This window comes from Phasianus colchicus, chromosome 9 (assembly GCF_987193195.1).
Source record: "Phasianus colchicus chromosome 9, bPhaCol1.hap1.1, whole genome shotgun sequence".
NCBI classification, from domain to species: domain Eukaryota; kingdom Metazoa; phylum Chordata; class Aves; order Galliformes; family Phasianidae; genus Phasianus; species Phasianus colchicus.
Window position 1 is genome coordinate 8,147,375 of NC_143444.1, and position 20,490 is coordinate 8,167,864.

Genomic DNA, 20,490 nt, shown 5'->3' on the forward strand with positions numbered 1-20,490 from the left:
ATTCTTAATATCCAACCTGAACCTCCCCTGGCATAACTTCAGGCTATCACCTCTTGCCTTCTCACTGTCCTTTGGATAGGCTCTGCGCTCCATCCCATTGGATCTGCAGTGGTGAAGCTCAGCTGGTGCAGATGATGTCAACTCAGCTGCTGCCTCACCCCAGGGACCACTCAAAGGGTCCATGGGCAGTGGGGATGTGCCCTGCAGCCCCAGGTCCATGGGCTCGTTGGCTTCACAGGGCATTTGGGTGTTGCCAGAGTTAATGCAGGAAGCGCACGCCTCTCCCGTGTGTGTTTATGCATGCAAAGACGTGCCTGCTGGGGAAGGAGTGGAAGGCTTGTGATTTATCATTGCTTTGTAATGGGTGCCATGCTTCTAGTGAAAGAGGTCAGCCTCCCTGTGAGATACCAAACCCCCTCCTTATTAACGTCCTGTTAGAGCTAATGGCTTGGGGTAGGGCAAGCAGGTCTTACAAGGAAGGCATTAAAGAGCAGCGCTACTTGGAAGGGAAGCCAAAGAATTTACAGCAATATTTACACAGAGGCTCTCCCCAGAGATAAGGAGGTACACAGTCGCTCAGCAGATAAGCAGAGCTGTGGGACGAGGCGCAGAAGGCACTGTTGTCTGTGCATCCTTAAGTTCAACAGGAGTGTAAGCCAGAGCTGCCTGGAGTGGAAGGAAGGGATGTGGCTGGGGCCATGTGTACCAACTGGGACCTGGTGCCTGTGGATATAGATACAGCATTAGTTCAGTGCCTGGGAGCGAGGAATGGGACCAGCAGAACTCCGTCATGCTCCTAATGGAATCCCCAAACCTTGGTTTGAAGGCATGAATTAACTCCTTAGTGAATGCCATTGCTCATCCTAGTTGAAGATGGGATGATATGGGCTGGGTGGATGTCCCATGGCAGTGCTTTCTGTCCTGCCCACCATGTGCTTTGAGAGTTGCAGGCTAAGTGAGAGCTGTTCCTACAGCAGCTCGTGCTGCTGTCTTCCAGCTTTGGCTCAGAGCCCCGCCATGACCCTAGGAGCTGTGTACTGAGGGCACAAGGACCTGTTCTATGGGCTGGAGGAAAGAGGCAGACCTCCCCTCCCTTTTGTAGAGAGAGATGTGAAATCTAATCCTTTAACAAGTTGTATTTGCTCAGAGTACAGGTCATGCAAAAATCCCCCCAGCTGGTGGGCAAGTGAGAGACTTGGGGCTCATTCCTGTCTGGCTGCCGTCAGGTCCCACCTCCCAAATGCTTCACTCCAGGCTCACCTTGTCACACATTTCTCTTTTTTTATCCATTAGACCTGCAGTGCATCTGCACCCAACTGTCCCAAAGCCACTGGGCTTCGGATCCAGCCATATCTGCAACAGAGAAACCCAATAGCTCCAGCGCAGCAATCCATAACGAGACACCCCTGTCTGCTCTGTGCTCCTTCTTCCATCCCTGGAGGCCTCCATGTGCCCCCCATTTCCCTCCCAGCCTCAAATAACCCACGGCCACCACTTCATCTTGCACTCGGCCACGTCTTCACTCCGCCGACCTCCCCAGCCCCTAATAGCACTCGGACAGCGATCTCCAAGCACACCATCCATCACTTGACTAGCACATTATTTATTTACCATGGGGGAGAGAAGGGAGTTGAGTTGTCTGGAGAATGTATTAAATTTTCATTTGTTCTCATTGATTCCTGAAAGGAAATGCTGAGTTATGCCATCAGGGTGGACTAGTTACAATATAGAGAGTGTCTCCTATAGAGGGGAACTGGAATGGGGACAGAGTTAAGGTTATTTGGAATATTGAAACTATGGTAATCATTTGTGAAATGTACCTGAACATGTTTTCTCTGTTCCCCTTCTCTCTGCTGCAGCTCCTTGCCCCAGATACATGCTAGACTCTTGCTGATATCCTTTGCCATATGGGACGTGCATGGTGCTGCTTCCTCCTGGCTGCCACTCATGGGGTTCTGCTCCGGCTCCGAAGCTCCGTGTGTGGGAACTGCTCCTGGCTGGGGCTCATCTCTGTCTGCAGGAGCTGCTCGGCCTCTTTCAGCACATCCCAGTCTGCTTGGAGCAAGCATCTCTTCTCCAGGTAGCCGCTTTCTCTCCCCCGCATTTCAGCCATGGTAGTTATCACATTATTTATGGTAAATTTTCCTTTTTTGTTGTTTTTTAAGTGTATGCTAATAACATAATTTATACAAAAATGACTTTTGCATAGGAATCCTTGTCATCCAAGACCTGCTCAGCTTCCTTCCCCAGCCAGAGATTGTGTCCCAGCCAAAAGGGATGATGATGGGTCACATTTGTGTGCTTTGAAGCCCACCAAGGACTGACCTGGAGTCCAGAGAGCTGTGGGTGCCCCAACCCTGGAGGTCCCCCAGCCCATGGATGGGTCCTGAGCAGCCGGAGATAGTGGGGGCAGCCAGCCCATGGCAGGGGTGGGACTGGACAGGCCTTGAGGTCCCTTCCAGCACAACCATTCTATGGTTCTATGTCCTAGGAGTGTGGACTGAAGAAGATCTGATCTTGGAAGAGGCTGTTGCTCCTCTGCCCCTCCAGCCCTGCTCTCTGCCTTCTGGCACTGAGTCTCCTGAATTCAGGGAAAGGCAGTGCAGAAGGGGGGGTGGCTTTACTCTGGTTTTATTTGTGCAGTCTGGAGGATAATCAGGGGTCCTCAAGTTTCTGTGGGAGTTGAAAGAAAGGACAGCACAGACTGGCACTGTTCCCAGTCCAAAATGTTTTTACTAATTGCATGCAACCTTCCTTACAAGAGAGAGACTGCAAATACCACAGGCAGTTTAATTACCACTGCTGGTTCACATTGATCTTATTTATGCTGCTCCCAGTGCTGTGTGTGCAGTGTGTGTGTGTGGGGCAGGGAAAGGCTGCGCGGGGAACTGCGGATGACTGGAATTGGGTGGGGAAATCCAAGGGATGTGCATGTTTATTTCCGGTGTGGGATCTCTCCAAAAAAACATCACCATTTGCATCTGGTGTGCAGGGCAGCTGTGCCCCAAATACCCTGGTGTGGGTGGGATGGGGGCAGAGTGAGGATGAGGATGGGCGCGGAGGATGCGCATTGCGGTGAGGTGATGCCACCATGGCCAAGTCGCCAGTGGCTGGAGAAGCCCTGAGCCCTGTTGGCAACCTTCCCTTTGCCAACCTTCCCCTCCTCGCTTCCTCCCCATCCCACAGTGGGGAGAAAGCGGCACGGGAGGAATCCGAGGCGAGCAGGCTGATGGCTGCCGTCCCAGTGCAGGCTCAGCAAATGGGGCTCGTGATGGATGAATGTGCAGGGCAAGAAGTAATAAAATGGGCCCCAGTCATGTAATCTTCCATTAAAATGAAATGCATACCAGAAATGAGGCATTTCTGCAGCTTGTACCATCTCCCACGGAAGATCATGAATAAAAGAGGCAAGTGTACTGTTGACAGATGCCGGCATGCATAAAGGACAGTTCCTATAAAGGCAAAGCCCCGGCTAACAGATGGACTAAAGATGTGAGATGCAGGAAGATTTACCAGTCTAAATAATTCAAGGGAATGTCGTATGGGGAGGCAGTGCTGGAGAGGGGAGCCAGCAGAAGGTACAGATGGAAAGGCAGGCCAGGCCTTTCCCACAAACCCATTAAGAACGTCGCTTGTCTGAGTGACAGTATGTCGTGCGCGGCACCGGCAGAGAGGGGTGGATTTGCCTCCAGCGCTCCTTCTGCAAGGTCAGGAGAGGAGTCAATCTCAGAGGCTGCAACTTTTGGAGGGCACGCTTTGCCTCCTGCAAGGCTGCTTCCTCTGGGATGCTTGGCACGGCAAGCAGAAGGGCTGCTGGATCCAGATTTGGGAATGGAATGGCCCCAAATTGCTGATAGAGAGCTTCAGTTCCCACTGCTTCAAACCAGACCATGAGAAACCTGAGGCAGGTGCTGGGATGGATGGAGGGCTCCTATGAGTTGGTCATGTTTGTGCTGTGCTGAACGTAGTCCATCATGGGTTGGGTGGCTGCTAGTGCACATGGGGCTGCACATCGAGCTTTTGCAGCTGGAAACTGCAAACTTGATCTCAACTGCCAACCTTGGGCCCCCTTTTGCAACCTAGAGACAGCAGGGCAATGAGAGCTGGAAGCATGGTGTCAGGCTCCCAGGTGCCAAGCTGAAGGTAAGAAATGTGCTGCAAAAGTCTCAAAAGTGTAGGATATGGGGAAGCTGCTGCTCATCACCCCTGGGTGTGCCCTGGACCCCTGTCCCCCAGGTGAACCCGGGGCTTGCTGGGTGAACACGAGACATTTTGGGAGAAGCAGGGAGATAAAGGGCAAGATGCAGAGGGTTAGATAGAAGTTGGCGGCAGCTGCTTGGCAGAGATTGTGCGTGCTCTTCGCTCGGAGAGGACGCCTTCCCTGGGCTCGTCAGCCGTCTGCAGCGCAGCGATTAATCATTGGTGTCAGAATCCCTAATCCTATTCAATGGAAAACAAACAGCGCGGCATCCAGCCCTGTGCTGAGCCCAAGCAATTAGCATGTTTACATGGACTGGGAAAGCTCAACAAAGAGTGGCCAACAGGGGCCACGGGAAACGAACTCTTGTCAGCCTGCGATCTTGGAGAGCCCGGGATCCCTTGGCTCTGATGAAGGCTTAGGCTTGGAAATGTGGTTTGAAGGGGCTGAGTGTGGGTGTCCTTGCTATCAAAAGTGATTTTTCTTGATAGAGGCTCAGAAGTGAGCGAGTGTAGGTGGATGCTGAAGTGAGGGCTGTATTCAGGTTGTAGGGTCAGCTCAGGAAATGGGATCTGGGGGCAATGGGAGTTTTGCTTGTGATTCAATCATAGAATCATAGAGCTGTTTGATTTGGAGGGGACCCTTAAAGGCCACCTGGTTCCACTCCCTGCACTGAACGGGGACACCCACAGCTCCATCAGGTGCTCAGAGTCCACCAGCCTGACCTTGGCTGTCTGCAGGGATGGAGCACCCACACCTCTCCATTCAACCTGTGCCAGAGCTTCACTAACATTGTTGAGTCAGCAGTGGGAACAGCAGGAGAAAAGGCTTTTGCAATTCCATCACACTAAATCCTGCCTCCAAAAAAAAAAAAAAAAAAAAAAGAAAGTAGTTTACATTTAAGTTTCGAGTGCAGCATGAGAGCTTGGGAGGCTGGGAGTGAGACAGCCCTCATGAGCACTTGGTTGCTCTCGAAATGAAGGGCCATTGCTGGGTGCGCGGCTCTCCTGCTTCCCTCCCAGAAACACATCTGATTTTGGGGGGTGGAAAAAGAGAGGATTGATTCAAATAAAAATGTATTTGTATGAGAAAAATTATTTCCTTCCATGAGAAAACACATAGTTTGAGGCAAATTTATGGCTTTGGCCTGGTCATTAATATCTGGTTGTCAAAAAGTATTGGTTTGAACAAAAATATGTTGTAATAAAAATGCATTGTTTTGAAGAAATTTATTGTCCCCATGAAAACCTATTCAATTCAGAAAGATATGTTGATTTCAATGAAAATCTATTTGTTTTAAGAGACAGACAGAAGTTGCATTCAGCTGAGAGCCGGAGGCTTCTCTCGGTACAAATCGCCCTGCAATGCTGCTGTGTCGGGATGGAGAAAGGCAGATCTGCAGCCGGACTGCAGAGGCAGCTCAGTGACCCAGTGCTGCCCCAGGCATGCGATGGGTGAGGTCTGGGGTCCCCTTTGGGCTAAGGGGAATTGCGTGGGTTTGCGTTTCTCAGCCCTGCTGTGGACTTAGCCCAAGGTGGGACTGGCTTAGGCTGTTCTGCCTAAGCCTCTTTCCCTGCCAGTCAGGACTAGGTAAAATTCACTCTGAGCTCAAAAGCCATAATGCTGCCTTAGCTGGGATTATAAGAGGAGCCACCACGGCATCACCTGAAATCCACCTCCTGGTGCCTTCAGTTTAAAACAATCAGCACTTGTTTGCAGTGGGCTTTTGCTTTCATTATGCTCCAACTCTGCTATTTAATCAGCTTCTTCCTTCCTCTGTTTGTACAAGGCATCGCTAGCCCATATTAAATGGGGGAAGGGAAGGCACAAGATAAAATAAAATCGCCTACCCAAGAAATGTCACTGCCTCAGTGTTATCCCCTCCCTGCCAACATGCGCTCGGGTGCTGGTGTCAATGGAAAGGTTGCCTCTGATTAATATTAATAAAGAATTAGAGCTGTGTTTGTCATGATCACCTCGTTTGGTATTGCTCTGTGTGGCAGGTGAAAGCAGAGGAAGGAAGGGAAGAGGTCTGCGTGGCATTCATTAATCATTTCATCAGGAAGGAGCTCAAAGCAGAGCCCTGCCTTAAGAAGGGCTGCAGGCAGGGATGGGGCTGTGCTGATCCACACGTTCCTCCTCTCGTCTCTGACCTCCCACCTGCCCAGCTGCTAAGGCACCTCTAGGATCTGGGGCATTTTGGTGCCCAAATGTGGGATGTCTTGGTCGTGGATGGGCCAAGTTGATGAACTCCTGTTGTAGGTCTGCCATTGGTATCTATAGACCAGTTAGAAAACAGACAAATGACTCTGATTCCTTGAAGAACATCTTTGGTTCCCCTTTGATTCAAGAAATATTGATGAGACCAATGTCTGAGTGGCTGGGTTTTTCTCTCTAAGTCAGTAACCTTCCTGCACACTGAGATGCAAATCTCCTGAGAACAAGGACTTCTGCTTGGTCTGCATGTGAAGAGTGACCAGGAGCTGGGAGATACAAAAGCCCCAGGAAGGTGTGTTCCATCTCCAAAATGAGTGTGGTAGGGACACAACTGAACCGAAAATAGGTATTTGATCTAAGAGAACTCCTTGACTTCCAGAAGGTGTTTTTTCCCACCATAAAATAGGTAACCAAATTGGAGGAACCCTTCCTCCATTGGCTGGAAAGATGTTGTAGATGAACAGAAACAGATAGTAGAAGGCTTGGGTTCTTTGCAGGGTGATGCTAACATAGTGGCCTAACGTGTACAATTTATCTAGCCTTTTAGCAGTATTTTGTTTCCTTAACATGTGGAGATTCCTGTACATCTTGTCTTGTGTCCACATCTGTATGTGTCCAGAACTGGTCTGTGCTTTTTTTTCTATCCCATATTTTCTGAACACAAGACAAGAAAGAGTTGCACTCTTACATCTTGTAAAGAGTCTTTGCATTAAAAATTTGCAGCTCAACCTTCTTGTTCCCTTTTCCTTCCTTTCGTTTGAGGATGCTATTTATTATTCAAATGTGGGAAGAGTCGAGCCAAGTGGTGCATTGCTCTCATTAATTATTCTCTGGGATTAAGGAATCAGTTAAATCCATATCTCCCTTAATCCTGTTTTATTAATTTTATATTCTTGGCAAAAAAGAAGGAAAACAACAATCCCCCACCCTCTTTACAAAGGGATCATGCAGCTTTCTGCTGGGACCCTGAGAACAGGAAGTCTCTGGTGTTCCATGGATGCTCTTCTTTTTAATTTGATAAAATAAATTAGCACAGGATTAGTGCCTTCCTGCGTGGGCCTGCAGCGTGGCTCAGCTGTGGTTGCTACCTTAGGGGGTGGCATTAAGCATCATTCTGGTTGCACAGAGGTGAGATGTGAGAGCCCCAGCCAGTTCATTGCTGGGAAGGAGAGCTTTCTTCTTAATAACAGCACACCTTGCAGCCTTTCTTCCCCAAGAGGCCTGCGTAAAAGTGGCTGCCTTCTGCCAGGTACAGGTTTTGTGAGATGAGATTTGATTGCCGGGAACAAAGATTTGGTCTGGGATAAGGCAGAAGGGGAGTGGGAATGTGGAAGGGGAGCTTTTGGAGCTTTCATCTCTTCGTGGCAGAGGTGCTCCAGCTGATGCATCGGGACTTCGGTGACTCTTCTGTCATGAGAGTGGGGAAACCAGGCTGTAAGGAAGCAACCTGTAGCTGCAGGGAAGGCTTAGTAGCCTCCAGCCTGCTTGTTTTATGTGGCTGTAAGACAGAAGAGAAAGGCCAGTGGTGGTGTGTGGCCACATAACCTGTTTCTTGGATGCAGGGAAACCCACACTGGATTCCCATGAGCAGGATAGAACCAGCCCAGAAAGGGGCTGGGGCTTGCAAGGCTCAAGGAAGTATCTGGTCCCTCAACTAGGATCAGTGATACTTGGGAAATACTTCTCTCTCTATTTAAACCAGAACTGATAGGACAGTGCTCAGAGCTCTGCGCAGGAGAGCATGGGGCTGGTGAAACAGGTTGCATCAAAAACCAACCAGCCATCCAACCAGCCAACCAACCAACCAACCAACCAGCCAACCAACCAAACAGCTAATGCCTTCATGACCGATAATTTCTTATCCTTCTCTTGTCTTGAAGATGACCTCAGCAAGCACTGAGCTGGGCTCTGGGGATGCAATACTATTTAACTTTACTCTTTGATTAAGGAAAGCCTTTAAAGCAGAATTGTGCCTGAAGAATTGCCAAGTGTTTTCTCCCTAGAGAGGGTGCCTTGTTTGTCGATAATGACAGGACTTAGAAATGAGTCTGCAGCAACGTCAGCTGGGCAAGGTCATAATGGAGAGGGGTTTGTCCTTTAGCACAGGAACTGATCTTCAGTCCACCTTCAGCTTTCCTATGAAGGGCTGTGTGGATTATCAGGTGTTGGCAGATAAATCCCATCAACACTGGGGTCACTTCTGAAAGCTGTTCTTTCTTTTGAGGGTGTCTTTGTCTCACGAAATCTCTTCTGGCTTCACCTGAGCACCTTTGCTGCAGAATAAAGGGACACACCAAAAGTGACTGGAGTTGCTTTTGGGGTTTTTTGTTACGGAAATCCCCACAGTTTCAGCCATCTGAGAAGTGCAGAGATTTTTGTAGAAGAATTTCATTTTAGTGTAAAAGAAAGCAGAAGCTGTCAAGACCCTGCAATAACAGCAAAACATCTTTAGGATTGTATTTATTAAAGATCCCAAATCTTCTGTCTTTTCTATTCCAACCAGGGATTGCTTTTCTCCTGCAGTGTATCTGCTGTGTTTTCTTGTTTGTGAAGATTCACTGGATAGTGGGAAAGCCTATTCCTATAAAAACACAGTTGCATTGGATGAAAGGTATAAAGCAAATGGCCTCATTTGTTTTATACAGTCTAGGAACAACTTCCTAGCTCACTGTGTTAGCAAGAGCCAGCTCCTTCTTGTTCTGCTGTTAGCGGAGCAGGCAGGGAGCAAGAGGATGTCCCATTCCCAGGCATGGGGAACACCCTATGAACACAGACTGGTGTTCCATGTGTACTGGGACACAGATAAGAGTCAGGCAGGATTTCGTGACTTGATAATTCTGGGCACTATGGAAAATCACTGGGAACCTGCGAGGTGTCAGGCTGGCATCGAGGAAATCCTTGTCTCTGATTGAGAGGCCCAGAACTGGACAGATGGTGGAGTGGGACACATGGAGTTGGTTGGAGGCAAATGGTGCTCTGGGCCTAAGAAAATGTGAGGGAATCCTCCTAGCCATGCCAATGAGTTAGGCTTTTCCTTGCTGGGAGTTGGCTGGGAGGAGTTTTTTTCGGTAGTGTTTGGGTAGAAAATATCACTGTGCACTGATGGTTGGGTTGGCAGAGCCTTCCCTCTTGTTGGGGACACAAACTAAAGAAAAATGTGGGCTGTGAAGACTACAAGAATTTGCTTCAGCAGTCATTTTCTTTGGGAAAAAAAAAAAAAAAAGAGCTGAAGAAAAGCCAAAAAGACGTTAATAAAGATTTCAAACAGCATTCTGCTAAGTGCCCCGGTGGTGGCTTGATCTCGTCTCCAGTCTTTTTGGTGAAAGACCTCTTTTAAGTTAATTTGCATTGCGAAGCATCACTGATGCTCTGGTGAAGGAGACCTCGCACAACCGTGCACAAGGCAAGCCAAAAAAACAAAGGCGTGTATTTCAAATTTGAGGTAGGAATTATATACACTTAGAGTCATGAACTCTGGGTAATAATTGAAAGGTCAGATTGATGAGAGCAGCCTCCGAGATACGATTTCTATGACAGCTTGATGGATGCCCCACTATCAAGGTGTGCTTTTAATCATAATCTCATTACTCCACTTCTTATGGTTCGACTCACCTAAACTCATGGGAGGAATCAGGGGCCACCTCTAAAATGTGAATCGGCTTTTATTTGGAGAAAGAACAGTTGAGTGGCTGGGAGGACAAAAAGGGAAAGAGTGAGCCAAAAAAAAAAAGATGTTCCTGGCTGAGGATGAGTCAAGAGCAGACATGGCAGAAACGCCTGCATGAGTGGTTCTCCAGCTAGCTCTCCGCAGGGTGGAAATAGGACCAGTGGAGATAACCTGAGCCAAAGGAGGGAGACTTGAAGCTCTCCCAGCATGAGCATGTGTCATCCCAACAAGTCTTGCTGCATTGCTGCCCTCAGGAGAGTGGGCATGGGGGCTCTGCAGAGATGGTCATTACAGCTCTCCCAGGCAGGAGAGGAGCTTCATCTTGGGGAGAATTCACGTGCTCTGATTTATTCATCCAAAATCTATGCTGAAGCTTTTGGTTGATGGCCAACTGTTAAAATGCATGTGTATAGATGGAGAACACCAGCTTCTAGGCTGGGATCACCGAGACCTTGAGAAGGCCAAAGTCTTCTAGATTTGCTGCATGGGAATTAAAAGATAGAGCTGAGCTCTGTGTTTGCTGGGCCCCTGTAGCCAATAAGGCACTGCTTCTTCTCATTGCAGTAAATACCAAGTATACTCTGGAAATCCACCACTTCCACTGGTCCGTCTGTAACGTGGCTATGCAGAAACTGCACCTTGGTACCCCATCAGTGGGGATGGGTCCTTTGGCCATGTGCCTTTGGCCATGCCACACCAGGGGCTGCCTGGCTGGAAGGAGCCCCAAAAGCATCTTCGTGGGCTCCTCCATCAGAGGTTGGTGCTGAGGCCAGAAAATGCTGGGGTGGCACCGTGCAGCCCATCAGCCAATCCTGCAATTCATCCTCGTCTCCCTTGAACCTCCTGGAAGAGTTAGTATGGAAATTTCAACCTATTTTTAAGGGTTATTTTCACTCAAGTGAAATCTATCAAAGAAGGAGGGTTATTTTTACAGCGCGCAGCAACTGCCGGTTGCCATGGCAGCGGGCCGGGCGAAATGCAATAAAGCATCCCTCTGTTATTGTAAACACAAAGGGAACCACTGGCACTGCAAAGAAAGGCTATTGTCATGGTGGGAGGAAGGCAATGCTGCGGTGTGCCCGCCAAGATCTGGTCCAGCTGGGCTTGGGGAGCCACGTCCTGGGAAGTTTCATGGCGTCCTCTGTGCCAACATTGGTCTGGGATCCAAAAATATTGAGCCTCTCTGAGCTCCCCTCTGTGCGTCTTAGGGGCATTGGTACTCAGCCCGAGCTGAACTTTTCCCCCTCCTTTGCAAAAACTTGGAAGAAGTTCTGAAAATGTATCACCTAAAGAAAGGGACGGGATGGGGAAACTTCTGCATTTTTCAGCCTGACTTCCAGGGCAGGGAGCAGTCGCAGATGGTTGTGAGGTCACTTCTTTAACGTGTGGGCAGGCTGCAAAGAGTGGTTCTCCAGGTGGTGACAGGGCTCATCCTCTCCATCTCTTCCAAACGTTTCTGTGCATTTAGGTGCCCTGTTTGACTGAAGCAGCTGAACACATGTGACTGAAGTGCTTCCTGACACTGTCAAACCATGGACACCAGCATGAGAGGTGGAGGATGCCACTGGGATCTATCTCATGACCTGTGGCTGTCCCCACCTGAGCAAGCTCTTGGGTCTTCCAGCATCACAAGAAACTGCATCAGCCCCTCAAGGTACGTGTTTTGTCCCTTCAGCCTGTATTGTGGTGCCTTCCACGCTGCTGTATGGAAACCACATGGCTGCCCCTTGTTTTCCTTGCTCATGAGATGCAGGCTGTCATAAGGTGGCACATCTTGAGTGCATGAGGGTCTGCCTGGGCAAGGGGAAGCCCAGCAGAACTGTCTTCATGTGTGGAGCTCTCCTGAAGTACCACATGCGTATTTTCATCTTCGACTCTAGCTGAGGTGACCACTAATAAGGTGGAGGGAAAGCAAGAAGATGCAGGGTCTGACCTTCCCACTCTACAGACACCTCTTAAAGACCCTGATGTTCTTTTTTAGGAAGTTCTAGGCACCCAGAGCACTTTTAGTTTGTAAGCATTTTGAGCCGAGTACCAACACCCAGACCCTGAAAAATGCCTTGCCATTTGTCTCACCCTAGCAAAGTCACTGTTATCCTGGGGTTGTCACTTTGCTCTGTCATCAGACAAAGCTAGTGGTTGCCTCGTCACTGAATGTCAGGAGAGGAGCTGGTGTAGGAAGTGGTCAGAGGCAACGTTCCCTCTTCTATCTTACAGCAGAGACATCCCTGTTCTGACCAATCCCAGGTCTTGCAGGGGATGATTTTTGGAGATCTGTGGCCTCTTTTTTTTAAATCTCATAAACAGGGAAAAGAAACAAAGGCAAGAATTGCCATGTGACAGCATGTGTATAAATAGATCCTTGGGAGGGTGAGACCAGCAGGAGGGAAGAGATGGAGATGATTTCTGTTTCCAAAGGAGCAGCCTTGAAGCCGTTTGCCTTTGTGCCTGACCCTTTGGTGTTGGGTCACTGCTCCTTGTGCCCAGTGCTCGCTTATCCAGGAAAAGATTGTATAGAAAACTTGCTGCTTGCCACGGGAAGGGAGGTTACTCCATGTTTTAAAGAGGTTAATGGCTTTTTTTGTTGCATAGTAAGGAAAAAAATTATGATAATGCTCAGATGGAGATGTATCTCATCTAAAAGGGTTTCTAATTATTGGGTTCAATATAGAATTATTAAAAAGTCAATAACCAGGGCAAGTGGTGATCTGGGAGTCCCTCAGAGGAAGGACTTGAGCTGGTAATGCAGCCACTGGATTTGTTAAGACCATCCTTGGGGTGATGGGACCCAGGGTCCTAGAGAGTCCAGGGCCATGTGTGTCCCATCCCATGGGGTCTCCTCCCACCACCCCTCTGTAGCTGTGGTTGGAAGGTCTGAGGGCACCTTGCTCTGATGGCTCTGATCTCAGGTTCCTAATCTGCAATCTGGGGGCTGTTTCTTATTCAGCTTTAGTGTGACCCAGCATGGTGACAGCTACTTCTTCCTGCTTTATGATGAGCCCTGCCTGAAATACCAGCCTTGGCTGTGCGTGATCAAGCTGTAGACCGTAGGGAATGGCGTGGAGCTGTATCAGGAGAGGGTCAAGGTTGGTGTTAGGAAACCAGAGGGCAGAGGGCATGGAACAGGCTGCCCAGGGCAGTGGGCACAGCACTGAGCTCCAGAAGTGCTCGTGGAGTGCTTGGACAACTCTCAGGGTTTGAATTTTGAGTGGTTCTGTGTGGATCCAGGAGCTGGATTTGGTTATCCATGTGGATCCCTTCCGACTCAGGATATTCTGTGGTTCTATGATCTCCAGGAAGTACTGAGCCGCGCTCTTGCTGAAGGGCAGTGTATTCACCAAGGTCTTCTCCAAAGCAAAGTCGAGGAGCTTTTCCTCAGTGGACTCAGGTCTGAGCCCTCCCCATGTCGGCCAACCACAATAACCTGGCAGAGTGTTGGGTGATCTCCTCGGGATGAAACTTAATTCACAACTCTTTAACCCAAGGTTCTCATTCGTAAGTGGCTCGTTATTAAGGGGTGAGTACATGGCAGCTTCATTCTTTAATAGCATATATAGCATGTTACACTTTACAATGCATTAGCAATAAATGCTTAATGGAAGAGGCTATATCAAGCTGTTAGATAGAAAGCCTATTATAAAACGTGGGCTCCTGCTCAAACAATGCATGCGTCTGTTTAACACCTGATGTTAACTCAGAAAGTGTGTTAGAAAGCACCGCTCGTTGGCATCGAGAAAATAAGAAGCACTTTATGTATTAAAGTGTCACCAAAATTTCCTCTCTTGTTTAAAACATTCTCAAGAAAATGTTGTCTAAAAGGTGGCTGGCGGAGATGGGAAGTCTGGAGCAATGTGTCGGGAGCAGGGCTGGCAGGGGAGCAAGTGCTTTGTGCATTTCACATTCACAATCTCTATGTCCAGAGTGCATCTACACATTGCAAAACCCACAATGGCTTTGGCACCAATGGAACCAGACTGGGCTTCTTTGACTTTCGAACTGAGCACAACTCTTCAATCCTGACCCCTCTGTCTCTTTCCAGTGCTTCAGCAGTTAAATGAAAAGTGGTGGTTGAGAAGATGAGAATTAAGTTATTAAAGCATCTGGACACTTTTAAGAGGATTGCTGAGTGTCGTAATACTCAAGATTGACTTGAGAATTTGGGGGTGGATTTGCAGCTGGAAGAAATTCCTCATGTACTGTATACCTGCCCCCTGTGTATATGTTAGCATACTTGGCACAGATGTCTCTTTGTTTCCGTACAGGAAACTAATTGCCTTTCTTGTTTCAGTCTGAAGTTTTCCTGTGTCATTCTGTAAATAATGAGAGGCATTTCTCAAAGTTTGCCAGACGCCTTTGTCTCTCCTGACGGCGCTTCAGCTGCGTGCCCCATGCTGGAGGAGCATCCCCTTGCTGGAAACCCACTGCCATCTCGCACCTCTGCCCTGGCCCTGAGGTTTGTCAGCTGGGTGACATCTTGCACAGCAGTAGGGAAGGGAAAGCAAGAGATGGAGGCTTGAAGTGAATGACACGCTTTGCCTTGGAGCTCTTTCCAGCTTCCAGTTTTTTATGTGAATTCTTGCTCCAGAGATTCAAGTCCTTTATTTATCTTAAGCAGTACCCAGCACAGCTCCGGCATGGTTGTGATGATGAGATGGATGTGCTGAGTGGGAAGGGGCACTTTCTCATCCCATGTTCTGACCTTCTTCTGTCCTTCTGTGCTCCTTTTAGAGGCTGAATTTTTAGTATGCACTCTTTCCTTGGTCATCAGATACATCTCCTGAGGTTTGAAGAAGTACAGCAGAAGTTCAGGGCTTGAGATGGAATGAGAAACAGCGCAATGCTGTGATGGAAATACAGCTCTCTCCTCCTGGCACCAAGTGATGGCTTGCTACTGACCTGTGAGAAAACTGAAATCCTCAGAGCCCTACCAGGCTGGGAGCTAGAGCAGACACAGGCAGAAACAGGGATGAGAGAACCTAGAACTAGCCTAAATCTGCATCCGCTGCTCCCATTTGATGTGAAAGAGAAATTCAGGTCAATAATGAAAGCCCAGATGTGGTAGTGAGGAGGAGTTTACAATCAGCAAAAGCACCAAGGAGGGCTCATGATGAGGGCAAGGCTTGCTGTTTGCTGGTTGAAGCCCTCTGGGTGGCCAGGAGATGCCCTCACTGCTTGCCCTAATGTGCTCCCAGCACTGCTCCACTTGTGTGCTGGTGTTGGCTGAACGGTGCCTCAGTTTCCCCTCCCAAAGAGCAAGGGAAGGAGCCTGCACAGTGAGGAGACAGCACAGGGCTCTGATTCATATAGTCATAGAATCATAGAATGGCTTGGGCTGAAAATGACCACAATGATCATCTAATTTCAACCCCCTGCTATATGCAGGGTTGCCAACCAGCAGACCAGGCTGCCCAGAGCCACATCCAGCCTGGCTTTGAATGCCTGCAGGGATGGGGCATCCACAGCCTCCTTGAGCAACCTGTTCCAGTGCATCACCACCCTCTGAGTGAAAAACTTCCTCCTAATATCTAACCTAAACCTCCCCTGTCTCAGTTTAAAACCATTCCCCCTTGTCCTATCACATCCCCTATGACTGGGGATGTGCAGAGTGCTCTGCAAGACTGTTTATTGTTATGTTTATTATTATTAACAACATATGGACATCCTAAGCCAGCTCAAGCCTGCAGCTCTCTGTGAAGGATTTGGCCTCAACCTTTATCATGTTTCCCTTGTCACTTTTGGATGAGAGGCACTGGGACATGGTGGGTACCTCATTGCTTGGGGCTGTCACATCAGCTGCAGGGTGAGGACAGTGCAGCGTGTGACAAGCTGGTGCCATTACTGCAGATCTCTGAGGTTGCTGTCAGTCAAGATCTGCTGGACAGGCTCTGCAGAGCCCCTCAGCTGGGCATGGAACCTACCTGGTGCTCGGCACCTGGTCAGGGGCTGCCATCTCCTCCCATGGGGGGACACGCTGCAGTGCCACTGATTGCGGGGGATCTCGTGCTTTTGGCACCACTGGCTGCAGGCTGCCAATCACCCCAAGCACCGGGTATCATGTCGGAGCCATCACTGTTTGCTCTGACATCAGCCTGGCCTGCTTCTGGGCAGTGATGAGCATTAATTAGGCCCCCCCTCTGCACTGTGCTGGCCGGGCAGTGTCACCATGGCAAAGCAAGCAGCTTTGGGATGGACACGGACCCGTCAGGCTCTGCTGGCTGCAGGCAGCAGGATGAGCCCGCAGGTGCTGTCAGAAGCATCGGGCTGCAGGTAGCATCTCAAAGGGGGCTGGCCCTCATTTAAAGACACTTGTAAATCTGACGTCGTACCTGGCTGAGGCTGCTGCAGATGCTGCTGTAACAGGTGAGCCTGCAGCAGGACCAGACACAGCGCTGCCGCTTTGGGCTCACCCAACTGCCCCCAGTTCATAGCATCCCTTTCTCACCTCCCCACGACCTTCTTGTGTTGATGAGGGCAGCCCTGTGGCCTGTGAGGGTCAGTAGGGACCCTCTCGCTCTTGACTTTCCGTGGCTGTGGTTCCAAAAGAAGAAAAAAGCCATGAAATTTAGGAAAATGTTGGAAAAAAAAAATAGCAACCAACTTGTTCTGTCAATTTTTGCTTCTCTTGCTGCTGGCTTTCCACAGGCCCTGCTCAGATCACAGGAGGTGTCTCTTCCTTGCAGTTTGGCAGAGGTAGGGATGTTGCCTTGTGGAAGCAGGGTGTCCTTTCTACTTCATGGTATCTAGTTCGTATTTTCTAGGCGTTTTGGACCACATTAATGATTAAAGCAAAACAGGATTCTTATTGGCAGCACAAATCACTTTTTCAAGATGACACCAGCACTTACAGCCTTATTACTGTCATTAACAAGATTATTACTATGACTTTGCCATGCTCCCCCGTTCTAAAGAAAGGAATACAAATCCAAACATACTGGCTTGAAGATATCCTGGCCTTGCCTTCCTCTCTAGCCACAAGAGGGGTCACGCCGTATGAAAGAAGAGCATCTTTCTATGGATGTACTTAGGCTGTGGGCATGCAGGCTACCCTGAGATTGGTTGCCATGCAGTGAAACTGTGCTTTTGGTGCTTGTTGTCACAGCTGGGGCTGTCCTCATCGTCCTGAAGGTAGCTGGATGATAGGAGACACAGGAGAGGACACATTGTTCCTCATCTTGGCATTACAGCTTTACAAATGACTACTCCAAGCTTAGATCCAAAATGGTGTCGTGGCTTTCGCTGCTGTCATCAATTGCCATCAACACTGCATTTAGCTGACATAATTACTTATTGTTACAATCAGTGCCCATTAGGTTAAAGCTAAATTACAGTCTCAGTCCTTGGGAACTGCCTATTACATCCATATGAATACGCAAAGTTCATCACTCATGATTAACGTTGCTACAGTGAATACAAAAGGAATTAGTGAGGACCTGTCACTTATTGTAAAGTGCTGCCAGATTATGGTATCAGAAATGATGTGTCAACTGTTAAAACTTAATAATCCATGCTGGAGTGCTGTATCTGATTATAACACTGATCAAAGGAGAGGCCTGATTGGCAGTGAGAAACCCAGGCTGGGTGGTGATGGCACTGATAACCTACATGGGTCAGGAGTCCTGTGCCACGCACTGGGGCTGCTCTCCTGGTGCTGTGGGGCCGGGACCCCTCTGGGGAACGTGGTTGGGAAGGATAGATGTGTCCGTGCTCCATGGGCTTGTGCCTGAGCCAGGGGGCTGGTTCAGCTCCAGCCAGTGGTGAGAACGGCTGCTGCTGCCAGAGCTGCTGACACAGCCCCCACATCTCACAGTGAGGAGAGAGAGGGGAGTTTGGGAACAACTGGAGATCACTTTCCCAGTGCCCATCACCAATGACCTGGCCTTGATCCAATGGGTTTGCTGGATTCATTTTCCTGGAGGAGAAGCAGCATGACATAGTGTACGTATATATATATGTAAGAACATGTATGTGCAGGTATGCATGAGTTTAGAACAAGTCCTGCATCTTTGCTTTGGCATCACTCAAGGGCACCGTCTGATTTTTCTAATTTGAAAAGACTTTTTGCTTTGAAACTGTTTTGGTTTTTTTCTTCCCATTTTTCTATTAAAGTTTTGAGACTGAAGAAAACTCTTTTCTTAAATTGTTGGTGGGCACAGTGGGGATGGGTGGATGGTTGGACTTGGTGATGTTAGAAATCTTTTCCAACCATAACTATTCAATGATTCTATGAATGTATTAAGGAGCCTGTAGTAGTACAAACGTTCTACGTAATAGCTGCAAAACTGAAAGCTGTGGATAACTTCATGTAGTTGTTCCACGCTACAACTTTCCTCTTACACTGACATACAGGGTGTTTTAATCTTTGGTTGCCTAACCACGATGGCAAGAGCTGGATTTCTTCCTTTCCTGTTGCAGCTCCAACAAAACAAAGCTGACACAAGTGAAACCCCTCGCTTGGACTAAATTGCAAACATTTTCTTGAAACATGGTAGAATATCTCGAGTTGGAAAGGACCCATGAGGATCATAGGATCCAATGCCTGGCTTCACACAGGACCACCCCAAAATCAGACCGTATGTGTGGGAGTGTTGTCCGTATACTTCATGAACTCTAGCAGCTTGGTGCCATAATCACTGTCCTGGGAAGGCTGCTCCATGCCCACTGCCCTCTGATACCAACCTGAACCTTCTCTGAGGTGTGAACCTGCAAACCTTTGGTGCGAGCCTGCAAACAAGGTTACGCTCTGTTCCCATTCATCTGGTATAGTTGATCTTTGGAAAAAATACTTAAACATTTACTCGCTCTAGGCAAACAAAACTCTCTTTGGAGGACCTGAAATGCAATCTGTCATTTTCGTTTCAAATCATTTTAAATGTCTCTATAATTTTAACCATAAAGTGGAAAGTGTGACTGACTAGTCACTGCAAATGGAAATGTTCCTTTCTAAAGCATTCAAATGAAACATTTTTTTTTTTTCCTCACAGGTTTGCTGTCTGTTGGCTGGTTTGGAAGTCAGCAATTCCCAGAGATGAAGTTGTACGAAGTTGGATGGTGCTGAATTTGCATTTTTTCCCAGAAGAGAGAGAGATCGAGGGAAAAACGTCACCGTACTGCATCACCGGGCGCTCCATCCCACGGGTCTGCCCATCCTCACCCCTCCAACGCCGACGTCCTCGGGTAGTGATCCCCATGTCCCCGCTCGGACGCGGGGATCACAGCTCCGGCTCCCCTTCCCAGCACATCATCAACATGTTGTTTCCAGGGTCATAAATTTGCACGGTGATGAGACACAACCAGATGTTCGGCTACGTGAAGCGACTGGCGAAGCAGCCTGCCTGGCGCAGCCCCCGCCGCCGGAGCCAGCCGCCTGCTAATGAGAAGCAGGTCTCTCGCCTCGCGCCGGGCCAGCACAGACGGGGAGCGTCCCCGGGAGCACCTGCAGAGCTGCCATCCCGACCCCCGGCCTGCTCTCGGTGTCCTGGGAGCGACTACAGGCTCTTTGGTGTCTATCGGCTTCTGGCGGCCATCTGGAAAGCGAGTGCGGCCTAGCGCAGGGGGGACGTTCAAGGCCGCGGTCCTTCTTGCTAGCAAGGAAGCCGGTCACAATGCAGTGTGATGCTTTATCGTGTACAAATACTTCTGAGACACGTGTTCTGTATGGATGAGCAGTTTGGTTCCTGACGGAGAGACCCACAGGGATGTGAGGTCTTAGCTCAGGATGCTGAAGCAGTACCCTCTGCTGGGAGCTGGTGTTGACTCGAGATGCCCATTTCCATGACTTTGAATGCATACATCCCCTGAGTGGGTTGAAAAGTGCCGAAAAGGGGCTGCGATGGTCCTCAGGACAGCTTTCGACCAATGCATGGCAGATGCTACCCCTGCAACATTCTTGTGATGTTTTGGGATATGCACTAAACCTCTGGGAAACACACCGTGATGGCAGTCCCTTGGCACAAGCATCCTGTGGAGGCTTTCTCTCTGTCTTCTGGAAGCCTCTGGAGGTCCCAGAGATAAGGCTGAGCCCTGTGTGAGGCTGGCACGGCTCCATCTCTGCCTCATGGCATCAAGCCAGCCCTTGCATCATAGGGTGAGTCTGGGATGAAAGATGATCCCATATAAAGGGTCTTGGTGCCACTTTTCTGTTCCTTTGTTCTTCCCAGGATCACATGGGCAATGGTGGCACCCCCTCATAAACCTACATGTACTCTTGGCTGGGCACAGACAAATGATAGGAGTGTGCACATGGGTGGGCTGCATGGAAGAGAGAGAGGACCTATTTGAAGAAAAAGAATAAAGAGCTTGTTGATACAAGACTCCAGAGCTGCAAGTTGATCCCACGTGGTCACTCCTTGCTTGGAGGTTCAGGAACAGCCTCCAGATTAGAAGAGAAGGAGATGGATCTTGGTGAGTG

The 20,490-nt window shown here is 49.0% G+C and overlaps 1 protein-coding gene across 3 annotated transcripts in view; it reads left to right on the forward strand.

The window, feature by feature from the left end:
* Positions 1–20,490, forward strand: part of NUF2 (NUF2 component of NDC80 kinetochore complex) — a 141,489-nt gene that overhangs the window by 87,877 nt on the left and 33,122 nt on the right. Inside the window, exons 16-18 of one of the 3 annotated variants that reach the window (XR_016469098.1) lie at positions 1,860–2,080; positions 11,551–11,736; positions 13,379–13,571. The gene's annotated coding sequence lies outside the window, so the exon portion shown is untranslated. Of the gene's footprint in view, positions 1–1,859; positions 2,101–11,550; positions 11,737–13,378; positions 13,572–19,063; positions 20,484–20,490 lie in introns of those variants that run through there. The other 2 variants (XR_016469099.1, XR_016469100.1) reach the window with 2 other exon arrangements.